Raw genomic sequence first — 23,107 nt, forward strand, 5'->3', positions numbered from 1 at the left:
TGATTCAGGGCAAATATTTTTAGCAGCTATCTCAAAACAATTTTTGATTTTTTTACTATAAAGTGAGATACTTCAAAACTTATTTCTGTTGCAGTTCATGAGTTTTTAATAGGTTTTCTGAACATGACTTACTAACAAGCCAATTCTCACTTCAAGGAAGAAAATTTCTGTTCACGTAGTTCTTCCGACAATTTAGAAGAGGCAGAATTCTGTAATGTATCCTTAAGCTGTACTACTTAGGAATGCCTACAACACTTTTGCAAATAAAGCAAATGATAACATTCAGCGATTGCACAAAAAATATCCTGAAACTGCTGCTTCTTGTCCTGTTTCCTACTTGGTCCTGCTTTACCAATTCTAGGTTTAATTTTGGACCTTCTCCAAATGGGGCTAGTGAATCTTCACATCAGTGCCTATAAAGGGTAAAATAAAAATGTTCCTGTGAAAAATATAAAAGAAACTATATAGTTTTCTTATATTATTATTCACCAATGACCATGATGTAAATGCTTATGGTTTACAGATATACATAAAATTTTTGCTTCGCTTCATTGCTAAAAGTTCAGTGCACAAATGAGTAGGCTGACAAAGCTCACTGACACAAGGTACGTACTGTAGAATACACAAATCACTGATGACTTGGACACTGCTGTTCCCTGCAGGACCATTTGCAGCTCTTGTTGCCACGACTGCATTGTTATGCAAGTTCAGGAATAGTGTGCTGTGAGACATGTTGTTATTTCAAACTGGGATCCTCCTGCCCCAATGCCAGGCACACTACCATGGCTCAAAAGAACCACAGCCTGCAAGGGTCTGCATTCTCCTTTCTGGAAGGCAATGATTGCCATGGCTCAAAAGAACCAAGTTCTACAAGCAGCTATCTTCTTCTTTCTGGAAGAGAATGAAAGGTGAGTACAAAATAATAACAATAATAATACATGAACAAACAGTGAGGGCGGGCTACCATCAGATCAATGGAAGGCCACATGCAGCCCATTGTCTGTGCATCCACATATAACTGAATAACTAACAATGATTTTTCCTATAATCATGCTATCTCCCCTCCAACATAACTATATAGCATATATTATCAAGTGGCCAGTGACAGGTGGTATGCATAGTCTACATTACATTAATCATATTTTATAGATATTGACTTCCTTACCTCTAATTTAATAAAATCTTTGTGCACTTCATGTGTATAAGTGCAGACATGAGGAGCTATATGACATATAGCAGATACTGCTGAACAATTATTATTAACATAACTCTCCAGTTGCTAAGAACCAAAGTGTAGCTAAAAAATAGCATTCATTCATGCTATGTTGCTTATTAGTAATTAGGGTACTGATTTTAAGTTTCCTCTAAATTGTAAGTAGAATCCACTAAAAAGTGTGAGCCAATGCACAAGAAATGTTTTGGATTAATATTTAAGGGTGGTTGACAGGCTACGATTTGTCTGCGCAGATACCTGTGCATGCAATAAATAGTCAGAAACCTAGCAGTTCTGCAGGTTAAAACTGTGAGATGGGTTGGGACTCACAAGCGGAGTGTTTTTTTTTGTGGGGAAGTGCTCTACTGAGTGAGCTATCCAGGCAAGGTCCACAGCCAACCCCCACAGCTTTACCTCTCCCAGTACCACACCTCCTACCTTCCAAATTCCACAGAAGTTCTCCTGCATACCATGCAGGACTAGCAATCCTGGAGGACCAGATATTGTGAAGCAATAGCGTAGCCGCATTCTACAGGCTTGTTTCCAGGGTCTTGCCTGGATATCTCAGGTCCAGAAAGGTATGCAGAACTCCCATGAAATATGGAACATAGGAGGTAGGTATTGGAAAAAGTAAAGTTGTGGAGTGTATCACGAATTGTGCCTGGATAGCTTAGACAGTAGAGTATTTGCCCACAAAAGGCAAAGGTTCTGGGTTCAGGTCCCAGTCTATCACCCAGTTTTAATCTGTCAGGAAGTTTAAGATCAGTGCACACTCCACTGCTTAGTGAAAATTCATTCTGTCAATATTTCTTTTCGGTTAATGGGGGACTTTTCATGGGTGGAGCGGAGAGGGCTTATGGCATCATTACACTGCATACAATCACTACTGTTGACAGAACTGAAGGTGAACTGTCTCAACAAAAATGTCTCTCATATTGAAGGTTGCTGATGCTGAGTTCTTAAATATGTAGTTTGTAGATCCATGAGTAAGATACAAGAATGTCAAAGATCAGTTAAGGATGATCACCAACAGCTAGAAAATGAAGGGTTATACACAATACAGGGTAGATCTGAGGAGTGTAGTTTGAAGAGCTCAATGGAAAAATGGATAGATTTGTGCAGAACATGCTTTGCACCAGAAAACTACAGAATTCAGTTTGGTAAATCCTAGTTCCTGGCAGGAATGAGCGGACACTATGATATGCTGAGGAGAGAGGAAACAGAGATAGCAAAAAAGGGCAATTTCAGTCTCTAAGAATAGGGCATTAAGCACAGTGGTATTTAGCTTCCAGCACCATTAGGGAGGACGTACACTTCAGAATGTTGAATGTGTACGACTTTGCTTCCGCCGTTTTTTCCCTAACAGTTGAGGCTTTAATGAAACAAATTGGTTACACATGTATCATTCGAAGTATTTTCCATCACTGGCCACTGCTTTCTCCCACCTTTCGAGCAGTGTATGAATCCTAGGTCGAAAAAATTGTTCATCTTTTGAAGCAATCCACAAATCAATCCAATTTGTGACTTCTTCTTGAGATTGGAAGTGTTGGTCAGCCAGGCCATGCGCCATTGATCTAAACAGGTGATAGTCAGAGGGAGCAACGTCTGGAGAATACAGTGGGTGGGGGAGGACTTCCCATTTTAACATTTCCAAGTATGTTTCGACCTCTTGTAACGTGGGGTTGAGCGTTGTCATACTGCAAAATCATTTTATCGTGCCTCTCACTGTATTGCAGCCCTTTATCTTTTAATGCTCTGCTCAAACACATTAATTGCATTTGATAACAAGTACCTGTGATTGTTTCACTTGGTTTTAACACCTCATAGTACAAAGACACCAAGCTGGTCCCACCAAATGCAGAATATGTTCTTGGAGCTATGAATATTCAGTTTGGTCATCGACGTGGAAGCATGACCAGGATATCTCCACAATTTTTTGCAATCATGGTTATCATAATGAACCCATTTTTCATCCCTGATCACAATGCGATACAGAAATCCCTTCCGTTTTTGCCTGTGAAGCAACTGTTCACAAACACACAAACACCGTTCAACGTCTCTTGGTTTCAGCTTGCACGGGATTCAATTTCCTTCTTTCTGAATCATGCACATTGCCTTGAGACATTTTGGAAACAGCTTGCTGTGTCATTCCCACTAATTGTGCCAATTCTTCTTGAGTTTGATGTGAGTCTTCACTCAGCAAAGTCTCCACTTCTGCATCTTCAAAAACTTTCTCTCTTGCACCATTATGCCTGTCTATGACATTAAAATCACCATTCTTGAAGCATTGAAACCACTCACGACACATTGTTTCACTAATAGCATCCTTACCATATGCACTTGAGAGCATTCGATGAGACTCAGCCGCTGTCTTCTTCATATTGAAACAAAACAGTAACACCTCCCGCAAACGACGGGAATTAGGCTCGTAAAATGACATTTTCAATCAAGAACAACTTTATGATGCAGACACAAATTGACTAATGTTTGAATGAGGTTATGTTGATTGAGGTCCAAGCTAACTGCCTGATGTCTGCAATCTCTTTCTTTCGACCGTCACTTACTGCTGTTGCCACCTATCGGCAAACGGCAGAAGCAAAGTTGTACACCTTATAGAATGGCAGCAGATGGTGAATTTAGAAGAGAATGATGTCACTCCGTGTGACTTCCCCACTATGATATTTCCTTGTGGTTACATAAGTGTAACATTTACTGCATCTGAAGATTACTTTTATGGTTATAGGAGTTCTTATTTCTCATTGTGCTGCACCCTTCACAATAAAAGATTTCAGATATTATTATTATTATTATTATTAGTAGTAGTAGTAGTAGTAATAGACTTTCAACTTTACAAATGGCTGATTCACATCATGGCACGTTTAAATCACGTTGTGTTCAAGTGTGGCAACATGCATTATTAAGCACTATACAACACTTCTTTCACAACAGATTCACAGTTCTTTCAAATAATGCATAGCCCACTTCCTCCCTTACTCTAAATTTGACAGTTCTAATGAGGATGTACAGTAGTTTATTTCAACTTAGTGCATTTTTCTAAGTACATTTTCTATATGTTGCATACATTCCCTCTACAAACTATTGCAAACTGCATGGCAAAGTAATTTCCATTGTTGTGGTTTCTTCAGATATCTTTTGTATATGGCATACAAGAAAAATGGCTGTTTGAATACCTGTGCGCATTGTGGAATTAGTTTAATCTTGTATTTGCAGTCCCTATGGGAGCAATGTGGAAAGGCTGTAGTTTATTTCCTACTTAATATTCATTCTTTAAATTCTGTATAGAAACATTTGTAGGATAGTTGACATCTGTCATTAGGTATCTGCCAATTCATGTTCAGCAGGATTTTTGTGACACTCTTTTCCAAGCCAAACAAACCTATGGCAATTCGTGCTACTCTTTGTTGTATCTATTCAGTATCTCCTGTTAGTCCTTTTTGGCAAGGGTTCCACACACTTGAGTAATCTTATACAATTGATTCCATTATTGTTTTGTAAGCAATTTCCTTGGCAGACTGATCGAACTTCCCATTATCCTACCAACATATTTAAGTCTGCTCCCTGAGCCTAAGTGATAATTCCATTCATATCCTCACAAAATGTTACACACAGATGTTTGTTAGAGTTGACTTATTTCAGTTGCAGTTTGTGGAGCACAAAACTTTAGATTTATGAACATTTAAAGCAAGTTACATTTCAGTTGCAGTTTGTGGAGCACAAAACTTTAGATTTATGAAAATTTAAAGCAAGTTACCAATCTTTTCATCATTTTGAAATCTCATCAAGCACTGACTGCATGTGTTTGTAGCATTTTTCAAACTGTATTTCAGTATATGGGACATAACTGTGCCATCTACAAAGAATGAGAGGTTATTATTAGTAATGTCAACCAGTTCAGTAATATACAACATCAACATGTAGGGTCTCAACACAGCTCCATTCGGCACTCCTGAAGTTATGTCTGTTGATGACTCACTGTCAGAGTCCAGCTCCAAGTTTCATTTGAGAGCCCTCTATAGTTATAGTTTAGTTAATAATGACTGGTGTGGTACTAAGTCAAATGCTTTTACAAAGCCTGGAAATACAGCATCCATGTGATTGCCATGACCTACTGCATTCAGAGTTTCATCCGAGAAAACCATTACATTGGCTTTTGGTTGACCTGTGTTTTCCAAATCCATGCTGCTCCACATGAAGGAAGACATTCTGTTTGAGATACTTCATTATGTTTGAGCTCACCAAATGTCCTAAAATTCAACAACATACGGATATCAATGATATGGAACAACATTTCTGTGATTCACTTCTACTGCCCTTCTAATAGATGAGTGTGACTTGTGTTTCCTTCCAAAATTTTTTCTCCTCAAGGGATCTACAAAATATTAGGGGAAAAAAATCAACTGCAAATATTGTATAGCATCTAACACTCATTCCACAGGTTCCTGGAATCTTGTTCAATTTCAGCAGTCTCAATTGTCTCTCAATGACTCTGATACTAATATCTATATCAGTCATCTTTGCAATGACGTGAGAGACAGCACTAGCAGTTCTGCTTTTTCAATGCTGCCCTTAATTTTGATTCTTGTGTCATCGACTGGACACTAACTTTGGTGCACTGACAGGCTTAACGTAAGACCAGAATTTCTCTGGATTTTGTAATGTAGCAAATGCGGCAGCACCAGGAGTGCATCAACCACTATAGGCGAGATGTGGTGGTAAGTACGAAATCATGCTGGCCCTGGATCTCCTGTATTCATACTACCTTTTTCTCAACAAGCGTCAGTGATATGTCGTCAGAGAGAAAGTCAGAGAATTTGAGCTGCAGTGTGAAAGGGGTAGAAGACAGTTTGTCAGATGCAGGGCTAGATGGCAAGTGTAGAGACAATTCTGCATTAGTCCAAGCTGGCTTCACTCTATTAACAGACGTGGCAGTCATTTGCCAGAGTCATGATGTCGAATGTGTTTGTGTTGCGAGTAATTACTTTATTAGGGTTGGTACGTGGCAGGTGCAAGGCCTGTCTCACAGCGTCGATGTGTAGCATCCATTGCGAGCAGATGGACAGATTCTTATGGATGAAGATCTGTGGCATTGCATGGGGTGATTAGGGTGATTAGGGATGAGGGTACACGCAGGTTCTGTATGTGACGCCTGACACGGGCAATGAGATCTGGCAGGTCATGATTGGTGGGGGTTGTAGCCCGCACGACAATATTGATGGGAAGAGGTAATAGCTCACTGTACAGGATCTCGGCTAAAAATGCATCAAGGTCTCCCTTATGGGGGGTGCGGATGCCAAGTAATACCCAGAGAATGGCTTCTGTCCATGATTCAGGACAGCACATTAGCACTGTGCTTAATGTGCGGTGCCCTCTTTCAATGAGACTGTTCGCCTGTGGGTGATATGTGGTGGTATGGAAGCGGTGGCAGCCATAAAGATGCCACAGTTCATTGAATAGAGAGGACTCAAACTGTCTTCTGTGGTTGGTAGTGAGTGACACAGAGCAGCCAAAATGTGTGATCCACTTTGGCAACAGTCTTGAAGGATATATCAGCAGTAGGTATGGCCTCGACACACAGTGTAACTCTATCAATCATAAGGCTGTCGATTCAAAACTGGCAGTGGTCCTATTAGGTCTATGTTGGAACCTCCCCTTGGGGATCGGGGATTTGCCAAGGGTGAGGGCCTGTTTTGCTCCATTGGCATGGGATGCATGCTCTGTTCCATATGGTGCAGTCTTTCTGCTCATGGGGCCACGTAAAACATTCTGTCACTAAATCTACAGAGGACCATACCCCCAGGTGTAAGAGATTTGTGGATGACATCAGTGATTTGCTTATGAAAAGGTTTTGGGATGACCTGGTCACAGGACAAGTCACACCAAATTGGTCTGGTGAAGCCAGGGAAGGTATGTTGCTCAAGTTTGAGGCCTGTCTCCACATTTTATTTATTCATTTATTTATTTCCACGTCAAGTTCCACAGGACAAAATTGTGGAGCACATCTCCAAGGTCATGGAACGTGTCAGTACATCAGTACATGAAATTACAACATAAAAGTAATAACAGATAAAAATAAAATGTTTATGGACCCCAAAAAAGTCAATCCATAAGTTCAGTAAAAGCAACCAACAATATAATAAGAATCAGCTTAATTTTTCAAGGAACTCCTTGACAGAATAGATGGAGTGACCCATGAGGAAACTCTTCAGTTTCGATTTTAAAGCACGTGGATTACTGCTAAGATTTTTGAATTTGAGTGGTAGCTTATTGAAAATGGATGCAGCAGTATGCTGCACACCTTTCTGCACAAGAGTTAATGAAGTACGATCCAAATGCAAGTTTGGTTTCTGCCGAGTATTAACTGAGTGAAAGTTGCTTATTCTTGAGAATAAGATAATATTTTTAACAAGAAACAACAGTAAGGAATACATATATATATTGAGAGGCCAATGTCAAAATACCCAGACTCGTGAACAGGGACTGGCGAGGTTCGTGAACTTACACCATTTTTTGCCCGAACCACCCATTTATGAACCAAAAATATCGTTTTAGAATGGGAAGAGTTCCCCAAAATATAATACCATATGACATAAGCAAATGAAAATAAGCCAAGTAGGCTAATTTTTGTGTTGAACGATCACTCAGGTCAGATACCGTTCGAATAGTAAAAATGGCAGCATTAAGTTTTTGAAAAAGATCCTGAATGTGGGCTTTCCAGGACAATTTACTATCTATCTGAACACCTAGAAATTTGAACTGTTCAGTTTCACTAATCATATGCCCATTCTGTGAAATTAAAACATCAGGTTTTGTTGAATAGTGTTAGAAACTGTAAAAACTGAGTCTCACTGTGATTTAGCATTAGTTTATTTTCTACAAGCCATGAACTTAGGTCATGAATCGTACAATTTGAAACCAAGCCAATGTTGCACACATCATCCTTTACATCCTTTACTACCAAGCTAGTGTCATCAGCAAACAGAAATATTTTAGAGTTACCCATAATACTAGAGGGCATATCATTTATATAAATAAGGAACAGGAGTGGCCCCAACACTGATTCCTGGGGCACCCTCCACTTGACTGTACCCCACTCAGACCCCACATCAGAGCCATTCTCAACATTGTGAATAATGACCTTTTGCTGTCTGTTGCTAAAGTAAGAGGTGAACCAATTGTAAGCTACTCTCCGTATTCCATAATGGTCCAACTTCTGGAGCAATACTTTGTGATTAACACAATCAAACGTCTTAGTTCAATCAAAAAATATGCCTAGCGTCCGAAACCTTTTGTTTAACCCATTCAGTACCTCACAGAGAAAAGAGAATATAGCATTTTCAGTCGTTAAACAACTTCTAAAGCCAAACCGTACAGTGGATAGCAAATTGTGTGATATAAAATGATCAATTATCCTTACATATACAGCCTTTTCAAGAACTTTAGCAAACACTGATGGCATATAAATAGGTCTAAAGTTGTCTACATTATCCCTTTCTTCCTTTTTATTAAGCAGCTTTACTACTGAGTACATTAATCATTCAGGAAACTGACCATTCCTAAACGAAAAATTACAAATATGGCTAAATACAGGGCTAACATGTGCAGCACAGAACTTTAATATTCTGCTAGGCATTCCATCATATCAATGAGAGTCCTTAGTCTTCAGTGATGTAATTATTGACTCAATCTCCCCCTTATCTGTAACGCAGAGGAGTATTTCAGACATCAATCGGGGAAACGCATTTGCCAAAGAAGTTATATGACACCATGTAGAAACTAAATTTTTATTTAATTCACCAGCAATGCTCAGAAAATGATTGTTACATACTGTATATATATGTGTGATTTATCGGTAACAGAAATATTTTTACTATGAACTGACTTTATATCGTCAACCTTGTGCTGCTGACCAGACACTTCCTTCACAACTGACCATATGGTTTTAATTTTATCCTGTGAATTATCTATTCTATTTGCATACCACATATTATTTGCCTTCCTAATAACATTTTTAAGCACCTTACAATACTGTTTTTAATGGGCTACTGTAGCTTGATTGTGACTACTTCTAACATTTTGATATAATGCCCGCTGTGTTCTACATGATATCCTTATCCTACTAGTCAGCCATCTGGACTGCTTATTACTGCTAGTACCCTGTTTAGAATGTTCTAATGGAAAACAACTGTCAAATAGTATGAGAAATGTGTTAAGGAAAGCACTATATTAATCATCTATGTTGTCAGCAAAACATCCTGCCACTCTTGTTCCTTGACAAGGTTTAAAAAATTCTCTATTGCTGTTAGATTAACTTCCCTACATAGTTTGTAATTATATGTGACATTTGTTTGAGTATGAAAGCTTTTTAGTGTTAAAATTTGTGCATCATGGTCTGAAAGGCCATTCACACTGTTACGAACAGAATGCCCATCTAGTAATGAAGAATGAATAAAAATATTGTCTATGGCTGTGCTACTGTTCCCCTGCACCCTAGTTGGAAAAAACACAGTCTACATTAGATCAAATGAGTTTAGGGGTCTACCAACATCCTTTTCCTTGCACCATCATATACAAAATTAATATTGAAGTCACCAAATATAACTAATTTCTGGTACTTCCTTCAAAGTGAATCAAGAACCCTCTCTTGCTTCAGCAGAAATGCTCTGAAGTCAGAGTTAGGGGACCTATAAACATGTGATGCATTCTATGTGGGAATGACCAGCAACAAACTGTCCATTCGCATGAATGGACACAGGCAGACAGTGTTTGTTGGTAATGAGGATCACCCTGTGGCTAAACATGCCTTGGTGCACGGCCAGCACATCTTGGCACAGTGTTACACCGTCCGGGTTATCTGGATACTTCCCACTAACACCAACCTATCCGAACTCCGAAGATGGGAACTTGCTCTTCAATATATCCTCTCTTCCTGTTATCCACCAGGCCTCAATCAATAATTTCAAGTTGCCACCACTCATACCTCACCTGTCATCCAACAACATCTTTGCCTCTGCACTTCCACCTCGACTGACATCTCTGCCCAAACTCTTTGCCTTTACAAATGTCTGCTTGTGTCTGTGTATGTGCGGATGGATATGAGTGTGTGTGCGAGTGTATACCTGTCCTTTTTTCCCCCTAAGGTAAGTCTTTCCGCTCCCGGGATTGGAATGACTCCTTACCCTCTCCCTTAAAACCCACTTCCTTTCGTCTTTCCCTCTCCTTCCCTCTTTCCTGATGAGGCAACAGTTTGTTGCGAAAGCTTGAATTTTGTGTGTATGTTTGTGTTTGTTTGTGTGTCTATCAACGTGCCAGCACTTTCGTTTGGTAAGTCACATCATCTTTGTTTTTAGGTATATTTTTCCCATGTGGAATGTTTCCCTCTATTAATTCACAACAATTAGAAGTTTATATATCTAAAAACAAAGATGATGTGACTTACCAAATGAAAGTGCTGGCAGGTCGACAGACACATATATAACCATACAATTAGAAGTTTAGTTTCACTAAATTCATCTGCCCCTGCACAACATTCAAATATCTGTTAGTGCATTGCCATGATGTGTCTATCGAATCAAATGGAATACTGTTTTTTAGCCACTCCCCACCTCGCAAGGAAATCCTTGAAAAACAGCCAGCTAATCTGTAGCCTGGTAAAGGAAGCCTCTGAATTGTCAAGTTATTTAAGTGATGCTCCAATATACCAATAATTTCACAGTCTACATCTATAAACAGTTTACTACTTTTATCTCTAATACCTCTTATATTTTGATGAAATATGCTAATTCCTTCTCTACTTGGAAACCTTACGTCCTCTGAAGGTGAGCCCTTTGTTAGAGGGACTTCCTTTAAGCAGGTATACCTATCAGCTGACTTCATCCTACTACTACAGGAATTTTTCCATGAGTGATCCCACCACCACCCACTACACTGTCACCTATGAGCTTTGCCAGCCTCCCTTTCCCATAACTACTGAGGTACAGGCCATGCCCAGTGAAACCCGATCTACTGATAGAGGTTCATTTCCTCACTGAAGGAGGTTCAGTAAGTCTTGATCAAAGTCTTGTGCCTTGGCAATCTGGTTGTAATCGAGCCGGGCAGAGGAAGAGGCGATGCATGACAAATAGACTGTTGTCAGTGCCTTTGATATAGCGCACATCAGTCATGAAATGAAATCAAGGTATCAAAAACACCTGGGGGAGGGTCCTCAGGTGGATTGTGTAACGTGTCAGCCAGGGGATGGTGATAGATGTAAACAATAACAGATATGCCCACTATCTCTTCTCAAATGCAGTGAATGGCCTTGTAGATGGTGAACAGCTCATGGTCAAAGGTTGACCTCTCATGCTGCGTGCCTGAAAGATTACAAGAGAAAAACTGCTGAGTCTGGGGAAAGCAGGCTATCTCCTGCTGTAGCACGGCACTGACAGCAAGGGCACTTGCGTCCACTGTTATAGTAAGGTGGGCATCAGGAGATGGATGAGCCAGTGTTGTCATGCTTGATTTTATCAACGGTGGATTGTGTAGTATGTGTCCACTTGAGGTTGCATTTTCCCACAGTATTCTTCTCGTGCAGGACTTCGTTCGGAGGATGGAGAGACTCAGCTGCTTGCGGGATGTATCTCCTGTAGAAATTTATGATGCCTGAAAATCTGCATAACTCTTTCTAGGTGGAGGGAGGTGACAAGAGTCATATCTAGTCGGCCTTCTCTGGTATTGGGCAGATGCCTGAGGCATCTACGTGTTGGCTAATGAATGTCACACAGGCTTGCCGTAACTGAAATTTGTCTTCATTAATGATGACCAATAGGAGATAGTCTGTTGAGCATTTGTAAGTGAGCCCCGTGCTCTTCCACTGATGGTGAGAATATAAGGATGTTGTCTTTGTAGGTATAACGAAATGGTATACTGAACAAAACTTTGTCAGTAAAATGCTGTCACATTTGCATGGCATTTTTTTATCTTTAAGGCATACACAAAAACTCAAAGAGTCCGAAAGGTGTAGCGATCACTGTCTTTGGTATGTCCTCTTCCACCATGGGAATTTGGAGGTATACTGTTTTACAGTCAATAACATAGAATATTTGGGTCCCCACTAACTCTTGGTGAAGTGCTGTAAGTTAGGGATTGGATAACTATCTATAATAATTTGGTCATGGGGCAACTGGTAGTTGCCACAAAGGCACCACAATTTGTCTTTCTTTAAAACGAGCTCTACAGGAGGTGCCCAGGGATTGTGCGACAGGTGGACAATGCCTACTGCCATTAGTTTGTCCATGGTGGCCTTTGTTGCTCTAAATTTATGGGGAAGGAGGTGTCAAGGTCTACATTGGATAGGTGGGCCAGGTGTAGTGTTTATAAGATGAACAGTACCATCAAGAACAGCACAAACTGCATGTGGCTGATAGTAGTGCGCACATCAGTGGCCAGAAACACACCATGCTGTAGAACAAGCTGACTGGGCAGAGCAGTGGGTACACTGTAGATTAGATTAGATTAGATTAGATTAAATACTAGTTCCATGGATCATGAATACGATATTTCGTAATGATGTGGAACGAGTCGAATTTTCCAATACATGACATAATTAGGTTAATTTAACAACATACTTAAGTTAATATAACAACTTTATTTTTTTGTGTTTTTTTGTTTTTCTTTATTTTTTATTTTTATTTTTTTAATTTTTTTAAATATTTTTGTTTTTTTTTTCTTCTTTTTTTTCTTAATTTATATCTAAAAATTCCTCTATGGAGTAGAAGGAGTTGTCATTCAGAAATTCTTTTAATTTCTTCTTAAATACTTGTTGGTTATCTGTCAGACTTTTGATACTATTTGGTAAGTGACAAAAGACTTTAGTGGCAGTATAATTCACCCCTTTCTGTGCCAAAGTTAGATTTAATCTTGAATAGCGAAGATCGTCCTTTCTCCTAGTATTGTAGTTATGCACACTGCTATTACTTTTGAATTGGGTTTGGTTGTTAATAACAAATTTCATAAGAGAGTATATATACTGAGAAGCTACTGTGAATATCCCTAGATCCTTAAATAAATGTCTGCAGGATGATCTTGGGTGGACTCCAGCTATTATTCTGATTACACGCTTTTGTGCAATAAATACTTTATTCCTCAGTGATGAATTACCCCAAAATATGATGCCATATGAAAGCAATGAGTGAAAATAGGCGTAGTAAGCTAATTTACTAAGATGTTTATCACCAAAATTTGCAATGACCCTTATTGCATAAGTAGCTGAACTCAAACGTTTCAGCAGATCATCAATGTGTTTCTTCCAATTTAATCTCTCATCAATGGACATACCTAAAAATTTGGAATATTCTACCTTAGCTATATGCTTCTGATTAAGGTCTATATTTATTAATGGCGTCATACCATTCACTGTACGGAACTGTATGTACTGTGTCTTATCAAAATTTACAAGGAACCACTTAGTAATTTTCTGAAAGACAGTATTGACAATTTCATCAGTTAATTCTTGTTTCTCAGGTGTGATTACTATACTTGTATCATCAGCGAAGAGAACTAACTTTGCCTCTTCATGAATATAGAATGGCAAGTCATTAATATATATTAAGAACAACAAAGGACCCAAGACTGACCCTTGTGGAACCCCATTCTTGATAGTTCCCCAGTTTGAGGAATGTGCTGATCTTTGCATGTTACGAGAACTACTTATTTCAACTTTCTGCACTCTTCCAGTTAGGTGCGAATTAAACCATTTGTGCACTGTCCCACTCATGCCACAATACTTGAGCTTGTCTAGCAGAATTTCATGATTTACTCAATCAAAAGCCTTTGAGAGATCACAAAAAATCCCAATGGGTGGTGTTCGGTTATTCAGATCATTCAAAATTTGACTGGTGAAAGCATATATGGCATTTTCTGTTGAAAAACCTTTCTGGAAACCAAACTGACATTTTGTTAGTACTTCATTTCTACAGATATGTGAAGCTACTCTTGAATACATTACTTTCTCAAAAATTTTGGATAAAGCTGTTAGAAGGGAGATTGGACGGTAATTGTTGACATCAGATCTATCCCCATTTTTATGCAAAGGTATAACAATAGCATATTTCAGTCTATCAGGGAAAATGCCCTGTTCCAGAGAGCTATTACACAGGTGGCTGAGAATCTTACTTATCTGTTGAGAACAAGCTTTTAGTATTTTGCTGGAAATGCCATCAATTCCATGTGAGTTTTTGCTTTTAAGCAAGTTTATTATTTTCCTAATTTCAGAGGGAGAAGTGGGTGAGATTTCAATTGTATCAAATTGCATAGGTATGGCCTCTTCCATTAACAGCCTAGCATCTTCTAATGAACACCTGGATCCTACTATATCCACAACATTTAGAAAATGATTATTAAAAATATTTTCAACTTCTGACTTTTTGTTCGTAAAGTTTTCATTCAATTTGATGGTAATACTGTCTTCCTCTGCTCTTGGTTGACCTGTTTCTCTTTTAATAATATTCCAAATTGTTTTAATTTTATTATCAGAGTTGCTGATTTCAGACATGATACACATACTCCTGGATTTTTTAATAACTTTTCTTAATATAACACAGTAGTTTTTATAATTTTTGATAGTTTCTGGGTCACTACTCTTTCTTGCTGTCAGATACATTTCCCTTTTCCGGTTACAAGATATTTTTATACCCTTAGTAAGCCATGGTTTGTTACAAGGTTTCTTACGAGTATATTTAACTATTTTCTTGGGGAAGCAGTTTTCAAATGCATTTACAAAAATGTCATGAAATAAATTATATTTTAAATTGGCATCAGGTTCACGGTACACCTCATCCCAGTCTAACTGCTGTAGGCTTTCCCTGAAATTTGCAATTGTTAAATTGTTGACTGAACATACTACTTTGGAGGACTGTTTAGTATTGCTGAATGGAGCTATGTCATATATTGTAACTAGCTGTGCACCATGATCAGAAAGACCATTCTCAACAGGCTGAGCATTTATCTGGTTAAACTTATCTTGGTCTATAAAGACGTTATCTATCAGTGAGCTGCTATCCTTTACCACCCGAGTAGGAAAATCAATAACGGGTGTCAAATTGAAAGAACCGAGTAATACTTCAAGGTCATTTTTCCTATTACCCTCTTTCAGAGAATCTACATTGAAGTCCCCACAAATAATAATTTGCTTCCCCCTGTCTGACAGATAGCACAACAAGGAGTCCAAATTTTTCAGAAATAGATGAAAATTTCCTGATGGGGACCTATATACAGTTACAATTATAAATGTGCCTGTCAGAATTGGACACTGAAGTTGGATACAGCACTTCACTAACCTGTTCAGATTCCTTGCAAATAGGCTCTGGAAGTACGATGGCATCCTCCGAGGAGGCAGACCGGTGGTGTGGCTGTTGTGAATGCTGTAGGACAGCAAAATGAAGTGATGCTGCAGTGTCAGCAATGCGCTGCCAAAGATCCATGTTTCTGCATCTCATGACGTCATTTGCGGTGCTTACCAAAGAATAGTTGGACATCAGAGAGAAAAGTTTGCTGAGCACTTTAGGAGGAGGTAACCATGGGTGAGGTCAGGAAGCAGGTGTTAGTGACGCAGAAAGTCTGCTCCCAGTCTCAGCGATGACGAAGGTCTAGTGCATGTGACTCTCTGCCCCCAAGTCCAAAGTCATTGACACTGTGCTGGTGGCTGCCATGACAGTGTCCTTTACGGCACGTAATTGGAATGATGATGGCAAGAGGGTAGGTTGGTGCTCAAGCTGGCGGGAGGGTGCTGATGTCAGCATCTGTGTCAATGAGGAAATAGGTTTGTGTCAGACGGTCATAAACAAATAAGCATGAGCTGTCAGAAAAGGGATGTTAGGTGGCAGAACTTTGCAAGTGCAGTTGATTAAGGCATCCTGTGGTTGTAGAGCAGCCTGGTGTGCCTCCAGCAGGCTGCTGTGCCCGTTTGGGTAAGCAGAAGGCACTCTGCAGTTACTATCCTCCCTGCAGTTACTATCCTCCCGTCTGAATCTGCTATGGAACCAACAATATCCCTCGGCTATCGAAGTGACGGAGGCGAGTGGTGGTGTTCTCTGAAGTGGTGTCTCTTAGTAAACAGTTCCAGGGTGGGGTGGGGGTGGGGGATGGCGGCGGGCTGTGGAGGTGAACGTACTCGCTGCATCATACAGTGATTGTAAAGGTCATGCAGTGTGGTGGGAATGGGCTCCAGCCACATCAGGCAGAGTCAGCTGACCTCGGACGTGTCGCAGCTGCACAGAGCAGAAACAGTGATGGTGGCTGGTGGCTAGTGGGGAGCTCAGACTGGCTCGGTAGTAGTCAGTTAACCTCAGTTGCCTTGCAGCCAACTGGGTGATGGCCTTGCTCTCAGTCCAAGAGGCAAAGTCTGACGTCAAGGGGGTCATCCTCATGCAATAGCATTGTGTGTGGGAAGTTCAATAGCAACATCGTCCAGAGCATGCAGTCAGGCATCAGTGTAGGATCATCTGCATTCATAGGCATTGCCAGAGTGAGGAAGGCGGATTGTCTTCGAGGGTTTCTTCATGCATAACTACATGTAGTTGCTATTCCAGGGAGTGTGAGAAGTGCTAGAGCAGCAAAGCCTTAGTCATCATGTACGTGTTTTGAGAGTGTGCTGACAGGAATAGGACACTGATTAAGTCTGCATCATCAGCGAGCTGGATGAGTAAGGTCACAAATCTTGTGTCATCATCGACGATCCCTTGGGTGGACATCAAGCACTCGCACAGAGCAAACCATACTGCAGGAAGGTCGGTACAGAATGGGAGGATGGGTGGTGTGGACACTGTCCGTGAGTTGTACACACGGGACCTGCCAGAGCATGGTGTTGACCAGTGTATCTGGCACGTGAGCGATGGCATACGTAGTATGCGATTGTTGCATCTCTTGGAAGTCCTTTGTCGCAGCAAAGCGGTAGCATGCGATGAGGATGGCGCACACGTCGCATCATACAGAGACGTTGCATCATACAGAGCATAGACCTTGTGTGACATACCGTACTGATGAGGCAGTTGCAGAAGCAAGATGTGTGTGGCTTGAAAATCAACATGCAGGCACGAGGTGTATAATGCTCAGTCAATTGAATAGATGTATCTTGTCTCTGTGAGTGGCGCACAAGAGATCCTCAAAGGGCACAGCACGTCTAGAGTAGGTGTGAGATGTGAAAGGGCACAATGTAGATGGGACCTGAAGCAGTGAATGCTGCAAAAGTTCAGGCCTGTCTGTAGGCCTGAACTTAGCACTGTATATGGAATGGGCATGAGAGGCATGAGACGCGAGGTGTGTGGCAGCTGTTAGATTAAATATGATATGCGGCACAGGAGGCATGGCTGGAACGAGCGTGACGTCACCGTTCAATGCACCAGAATCACTTTTGAATGGAACAAACAGTGCAGAATAGTCACGGCATGAGACTCAGACACTATGGCAGGATTGGCCATCATAATTTGCTGTCCATGCATTCAAGCAGTACATGAGATAACAGCAGGCTTGTTTGACAGAGTGCACTACTAATGTGTTGGAAAGATGCTATTAGGAGCATTATTATAGTATTGTGGCTGGAGAATATTACTCAAAACGTCACTGGAAAGGTATGGAAGACCCTGGGTAGGTGTGAGAGCTGGAACAGAAGGAAAACTACGAGCACACCCGGTAACAGTTTAGCATAAACAGGGCGCCATAGTTCATTACTCCACTCGACATTGTTTCTGCCTAAGTTACTGCACCAAAGTTCCTCTATTCCAGATTAAATGTTTATTTGTAAATTGTCACATGGAATGTTCATATCCCATCATGGCATTGTTTGTGAAATATCGTTGGTGCTATCGTTGACACAGTGAGGAGATGTGGCAAACAAAGGCAGCATTGTTGAATACCCAAAATGCGTGGCAGCTTTCCATAAAATCAGAATGTAATGTGGTAGTTGGGGTCACCATTGTCAGAAATTTTGTACCAGCAGGAGTGCATATGTAATAAGTGGTACATGGAATGTGGTGGAGAAATCCTTACCTTTTTTGCTGGACAGAATTACATTGTGGTCTACACTGGTCAGAGATTTGACACATACTCCCGGCACAGATTTTATTGTTCACTCTACTGCACAGGACAGTGATGTTTATTTTGTCAGTCAGAGGTGTCATACAGTTGCTATGTCACCATAATGATTTTCAATAATATTTTTCTACAGTGGCCAAAAGTTTTGCACATGACAGCCAAGTGGGTTTCATTTATTAAATCTCCACCAAAGTCCCTAAGCTCTAATTTGCATCTATTATTCTTCTAAACTTGAGTCACAGTTCCTCTACGTGTTCCAACCCAGAGCAATGTTTCGAGTTCCTGCTTGTGGTATAATTCTGGTAATTTTAGTAGCGTTGAGAAATTGAAACGTATCCCATATTACTTTCCCCTATGACTTCATGAGATAATTGACATGCTTACATGCTACACAGCTTCAGGAGATTAAAAATCAAATTTCAGAAACCAATTTTTGCTGTCTGACTACATGTAAAGAGAGATCTGATGCTGCTGTCTAAACAAATATCTATTTTATGAGCATTAGTTGTTGTACATGAATGGTGCCTTTAAATCAATTGTTCCAGTTTAGTCCTTATGATAAAATGTGGTCATCAGTATTGAGTGATGTTTGTAATCAAGAGAGAGTATGATATCCTTAACAGATGTCAGTAAACTTTTCCAACTCAGGAACGACACATTCTTAGGAATATTTTATCACCAGCAACTGATTGTGTATAAGTCCTTTGAACTTAATGCAAGAAAAAATATTCAAATTTACAAATTGGTCTGCCATGTATTACATAAAGCAGTAGCCAAGCTGCTCAAATTTGCTGATTCAGAGAATATATCAGCATTCATGCATCAGATACAGAAAAGATGTGCTTCTTGTCAGTTAAATAAATGAAATTAATAACTTCCTGGTGAGTCTAGTACTTCCTCGTGTCCATCACTCCACACAAAATCACTCTGTCAACATCAACAACATAAACATGTAGCATTCAGACAAACCTATCACAACTCAGATGCAATATAGCATTTACATGGACTGAAGACTAATTGTGTAAGTCGAAATCTGGCAGCTAGAATTGCATTTCTAGAACCACTATTGGAGTATTTGCATGAACAACCAAAAATACAGTTGGGAAATCAGTTTACTAAAACATAATTTGGGAGCCACATGTAAACACACTAAACATGAAGCAATGCAACTAAAGTAAAAAAATATATATAAATAAATTACTAAAATATTTACCAAACAAAAATAAAAGCAAAACCATATGCAAGAGTGGTTAACTGAACTTCTAAGATTTGATTTTTTAAGAATTTTGGAATTCTTACACTTACTCACATTACCACACTGGTGGTGGGGGGGGGGGGGGGTTGTTGGCTAGACTGATTTTGACATTTATGTCACTCTCATGAGTGCTCAGAGCTGGAAGGTTGCACTCAAATGTGTCGTTGTGGGCAATGAAGGGTAGAGATCACTCAGCCTGGCAAGCTCTCTGCTCTGATGATGTGGCTGTCACAGCAGCTAAACATCTGCAGAAGCACATCTTGCTTCCGACATATTCCCATCAGCTGATTGAACTACACTCATATCAATTTAATTATGTTGCACACTGATATCCCTGCATGGGAGAACCAACCACTTTAGACAACAAAGAAAATTTGGCAACAGTTAAAAGTCTTGCAGACCCAACTGTTCTGTAAAACAGCAATGTCAGAGGGTGATTATAATTAAAGTTAGACTTTCAAAATGCTGTATAAATGACACCATTGGTCAGAATGACGTTAAATTGCAACGGAATATTATCGGAGAAGGGGGAAAACGTATGGCAGAAGAAAAATAATAGTGTGAAAATTGATCAATAGATGGTGCTGCATGTGTCAAATACATAAATGAAAACACCTGTCATGCATACGGTCCACTGAAGTTGGTATAAACACACCGGATACACAGCATACACGGCATCTGTGACATTTGCCATGACTGTCTCAATGCAGGATCGCGCCCTGCTTGTAAAGCTGTATTACAAGAATGATGACTGTGCGCACGTCACTCTGCAGAAGTTCCGGACACTAAAGGGTTTGAAAAAAGGCGTTGGTCCGATGACTGCTGTGGGTCTGGAGAAAATGATTTGGAAATTTGAAAATATGGGTTCTTTTGATGTGCAACCTGGTAGAGGGAGGAAACAAACTGATTCGGTGTCAGTGGAAGCAGTGGCCACAACAATGCAGGAGGAGATGAGTGGTGGCATGCAGACATTTAATGCACGGAGAATTGCCCGAACATTGGATATACCCGTGAGCACAGTTTGTAAATTCCTAAGAAACATCCTTTTTTGCAATCCATTCAAAATTACCCAAATGCACGAGTTGCTTCCTGTTGACCGACAGCAATAGAGAGACCTTTGCTTTAGAATTTCTTGCTAGCATGGAAGTGAACAATGATTGGCTGTGGAAGATTTTGTGGACAGACAAAGCCCACTTCCATCTGACAGGATATGTCAATACACAGAGTTCTTGAATATGAGCAACGGAAAATCCACACGTAAATCAACCAGTACCACTTCATCCTGAAAAGGTCAATGCGTGGTGCGGATTTATGGCATCATTTATCATTGGGCCATATTTTTTCGAAGAGACAGGTGCTTCCGGTCCTGTTACCTGTACAATCACTAGTAAGTGTATGAGTGTCTTTTGCGCAACAGTGTCTTTCCAGCTTTCCAACGATGTGGATGGTACCATTTTTATGGAAGATGGCACACCTCCACACATTGCAAATCCAGTTAAGCAGCTGCTGAAGTGTCATTTCGGAAATGCTAGAATTATCAGCCACCGTTTCCCTACAGCCTGGCCGTCGTGATCATCTGATCTTAATCAGTGTGACTTCTGGCTGCGAACTTAGCTGCACTAAAGGCACGCGTTGTGCAACACATTCTGAATGTGACCCCAGAAACACTTCTGTCAGTGGTGGAACATACTTTTTCTTGATTGCTTGTTCTGCGGTACCAAAAAGAAAGCAAATGTTTGTGCACAGCATACTGAACATGTTTTGCGCCAGTCACACAGAAATTAATAATCCGATTTGATCATAGCGTGTAGGCTTTCACGACCTGTGTCTTCAGTGGTTAAAACTTCTCAGCTGAGAGGCTATGGCCAATCTGTAAAACTACTCCTTCTTGACGTTTCATTGCCAACTGTGGGTAACATATTCCGAGTCAACGACTCACCTCAGAAGATGTTGCCTGCAGTTGGCAACGAAGCATCAGGAAGAAGAAGTTTTAAGATTGACCACGGTCTCTCAGTCTGGAAGTTTTAACTAATGAATCAGACTGGATTTTGATTGATGATTTTTATGCAGTTTTTGGCCTCAGGACAATTAAAAACCGATGTGATTGATGCTTTTTATGCAGTTTTTGATCTCGGCACAATTAAAAACTGATGTGAGTGATACCTTTTATGTAGTTTTGGCCTTAGGACAGTTAAAAACCGATTTTCCCCATCTGACGTGATATGATCTTGCTTGTGGTGGATGTGCTTGCATAACTAACAGTATCACACCTGCACACCCATGCACATAGTGTAATACAGTTTGTTTAACATCAAACATTCACCTTAGGCTTTATTGTATGATTCCTATGTCATTTGTAGTTGACCACTATTAAATTATGATGCTTACAGTGCCATCTATTGCTACATTTTGTAACTATTTATTTTTCTTCTGCCATACATTTCCCCCTTCTTCGATAATATTACATTGCGATTTGACATCATTCTGGCCAATGGTGTTATCTCTACTGCGGTTTGAAAGTTTAACTTTAATTATAATCACCCCGTATTTAACAGGACTGAAGTTTCTCCTTCAAAATTAATTTAACAAAAAACTGGATGAAAACTTGAATTAGGTGCAGAATTGGAAATGGAACTAGTGTTTTAGCTACTTTACATAGAAGAGAAATTTTATGGCTTCACTTGTGGTGACCTACGCTGAATGGGTTACCAGTTGGTGGCAAGGAATGGTCTACAACATCTATTTAAGAAGGGGATGCATGAAGAGTTTGGATGGATCTATTTTTGCAACGTCATATGAAGTTGACAAGAATTAAATATTTTTTGGTATAATGTGGAGGGTACTATAAGACTGTATTAGATGATTGTCCAGTGTAATCAGTCGCCACTGGGAGAACAATTTCTATATATTTGATGTTTTCTGAACATGGATGATTAAAACCACACGAGGGTTTGACACTTTGCCTGCACTGATCTCCAGTAATCCATTTTTCTTTCCTACAGTGCTTGACACTACGCTATACTCATGAGAATTGTGCTGGCTTGTGATCGCAGCATTGTCACCATTTAATAACTTCATTTACTTATGAAAGAAGACAGATATCAGTGTCACTACCATTTTACAAACCCTTTTGTACTTTTAGCTATATTCCACTCACAGTAACGTATGGCCTACAACATAGTGTTCAGTGAGTAGCATGATGTGATACTTTCTCGATACAAGATTTGTAAATCAAGTCTTGTGCTTGACAAATAGGGTCATTTCATAATGACTGTTATGTGTTATAAGTAGGGAAATAATTTATCAAGAAGTCAAGATTTCATGCTACTATGTATGAAAAAAATCAGATTTTTCAACCAAGTACTTTCTTCAAAATCACTTGAGAAACATTACATACACACACACACACACACATACACACACACACACACACACACACACACACACACACACACAAAAAAAAATCAAGCAGAATGAAAATCAGTCATTTTATTTTTTCACAAGGAAACAAAAGATTTTGCTGGAAAAATAAGTTCATAAAATGATGTGGCATA

At 39.9% G+C, this 23,107-nt stretch overlaps 1 protein-coding gene across 1 annotated transcript in view; it reads right to left on the bottom strand.

Annotated features, from left to right (window-relative positions):
* Positions 1-515: 515 nt before the first annotated feature.
* The window catches only part of LOC124622487 (RWD domain-containing protein 2A), a 121,593-nt gene continuing 99,001 nt past the window's right edge, over positions 516-23,107 (bottom strand). Inside the window, exon 5 of the mRNA XM_047148199.1 lies at positions 516-891. The gene's annotated coding sequence lies outside the window, so the exon portion shown is untranslated. The remainder of the gene's footprint in view (positions 892-23,107) is intronic.

The sequence above is a fragment of the Schistocerca americana genome, chromosome 7 (assembly GCF_021461395.2).
Source record: "Schistocerca americana isolate TAMUIC-IGC-003095 chromosome 7, iqSchAmer2.1, whole genome shotgun sequence".
NCBI classification, from domain to species: domain Eukaryota; kingdom Metazoa; phylum Arthropoda; class Insecta; order Orthoptera; family Acrididae; genus Schistocerca; species Schistocerca americana.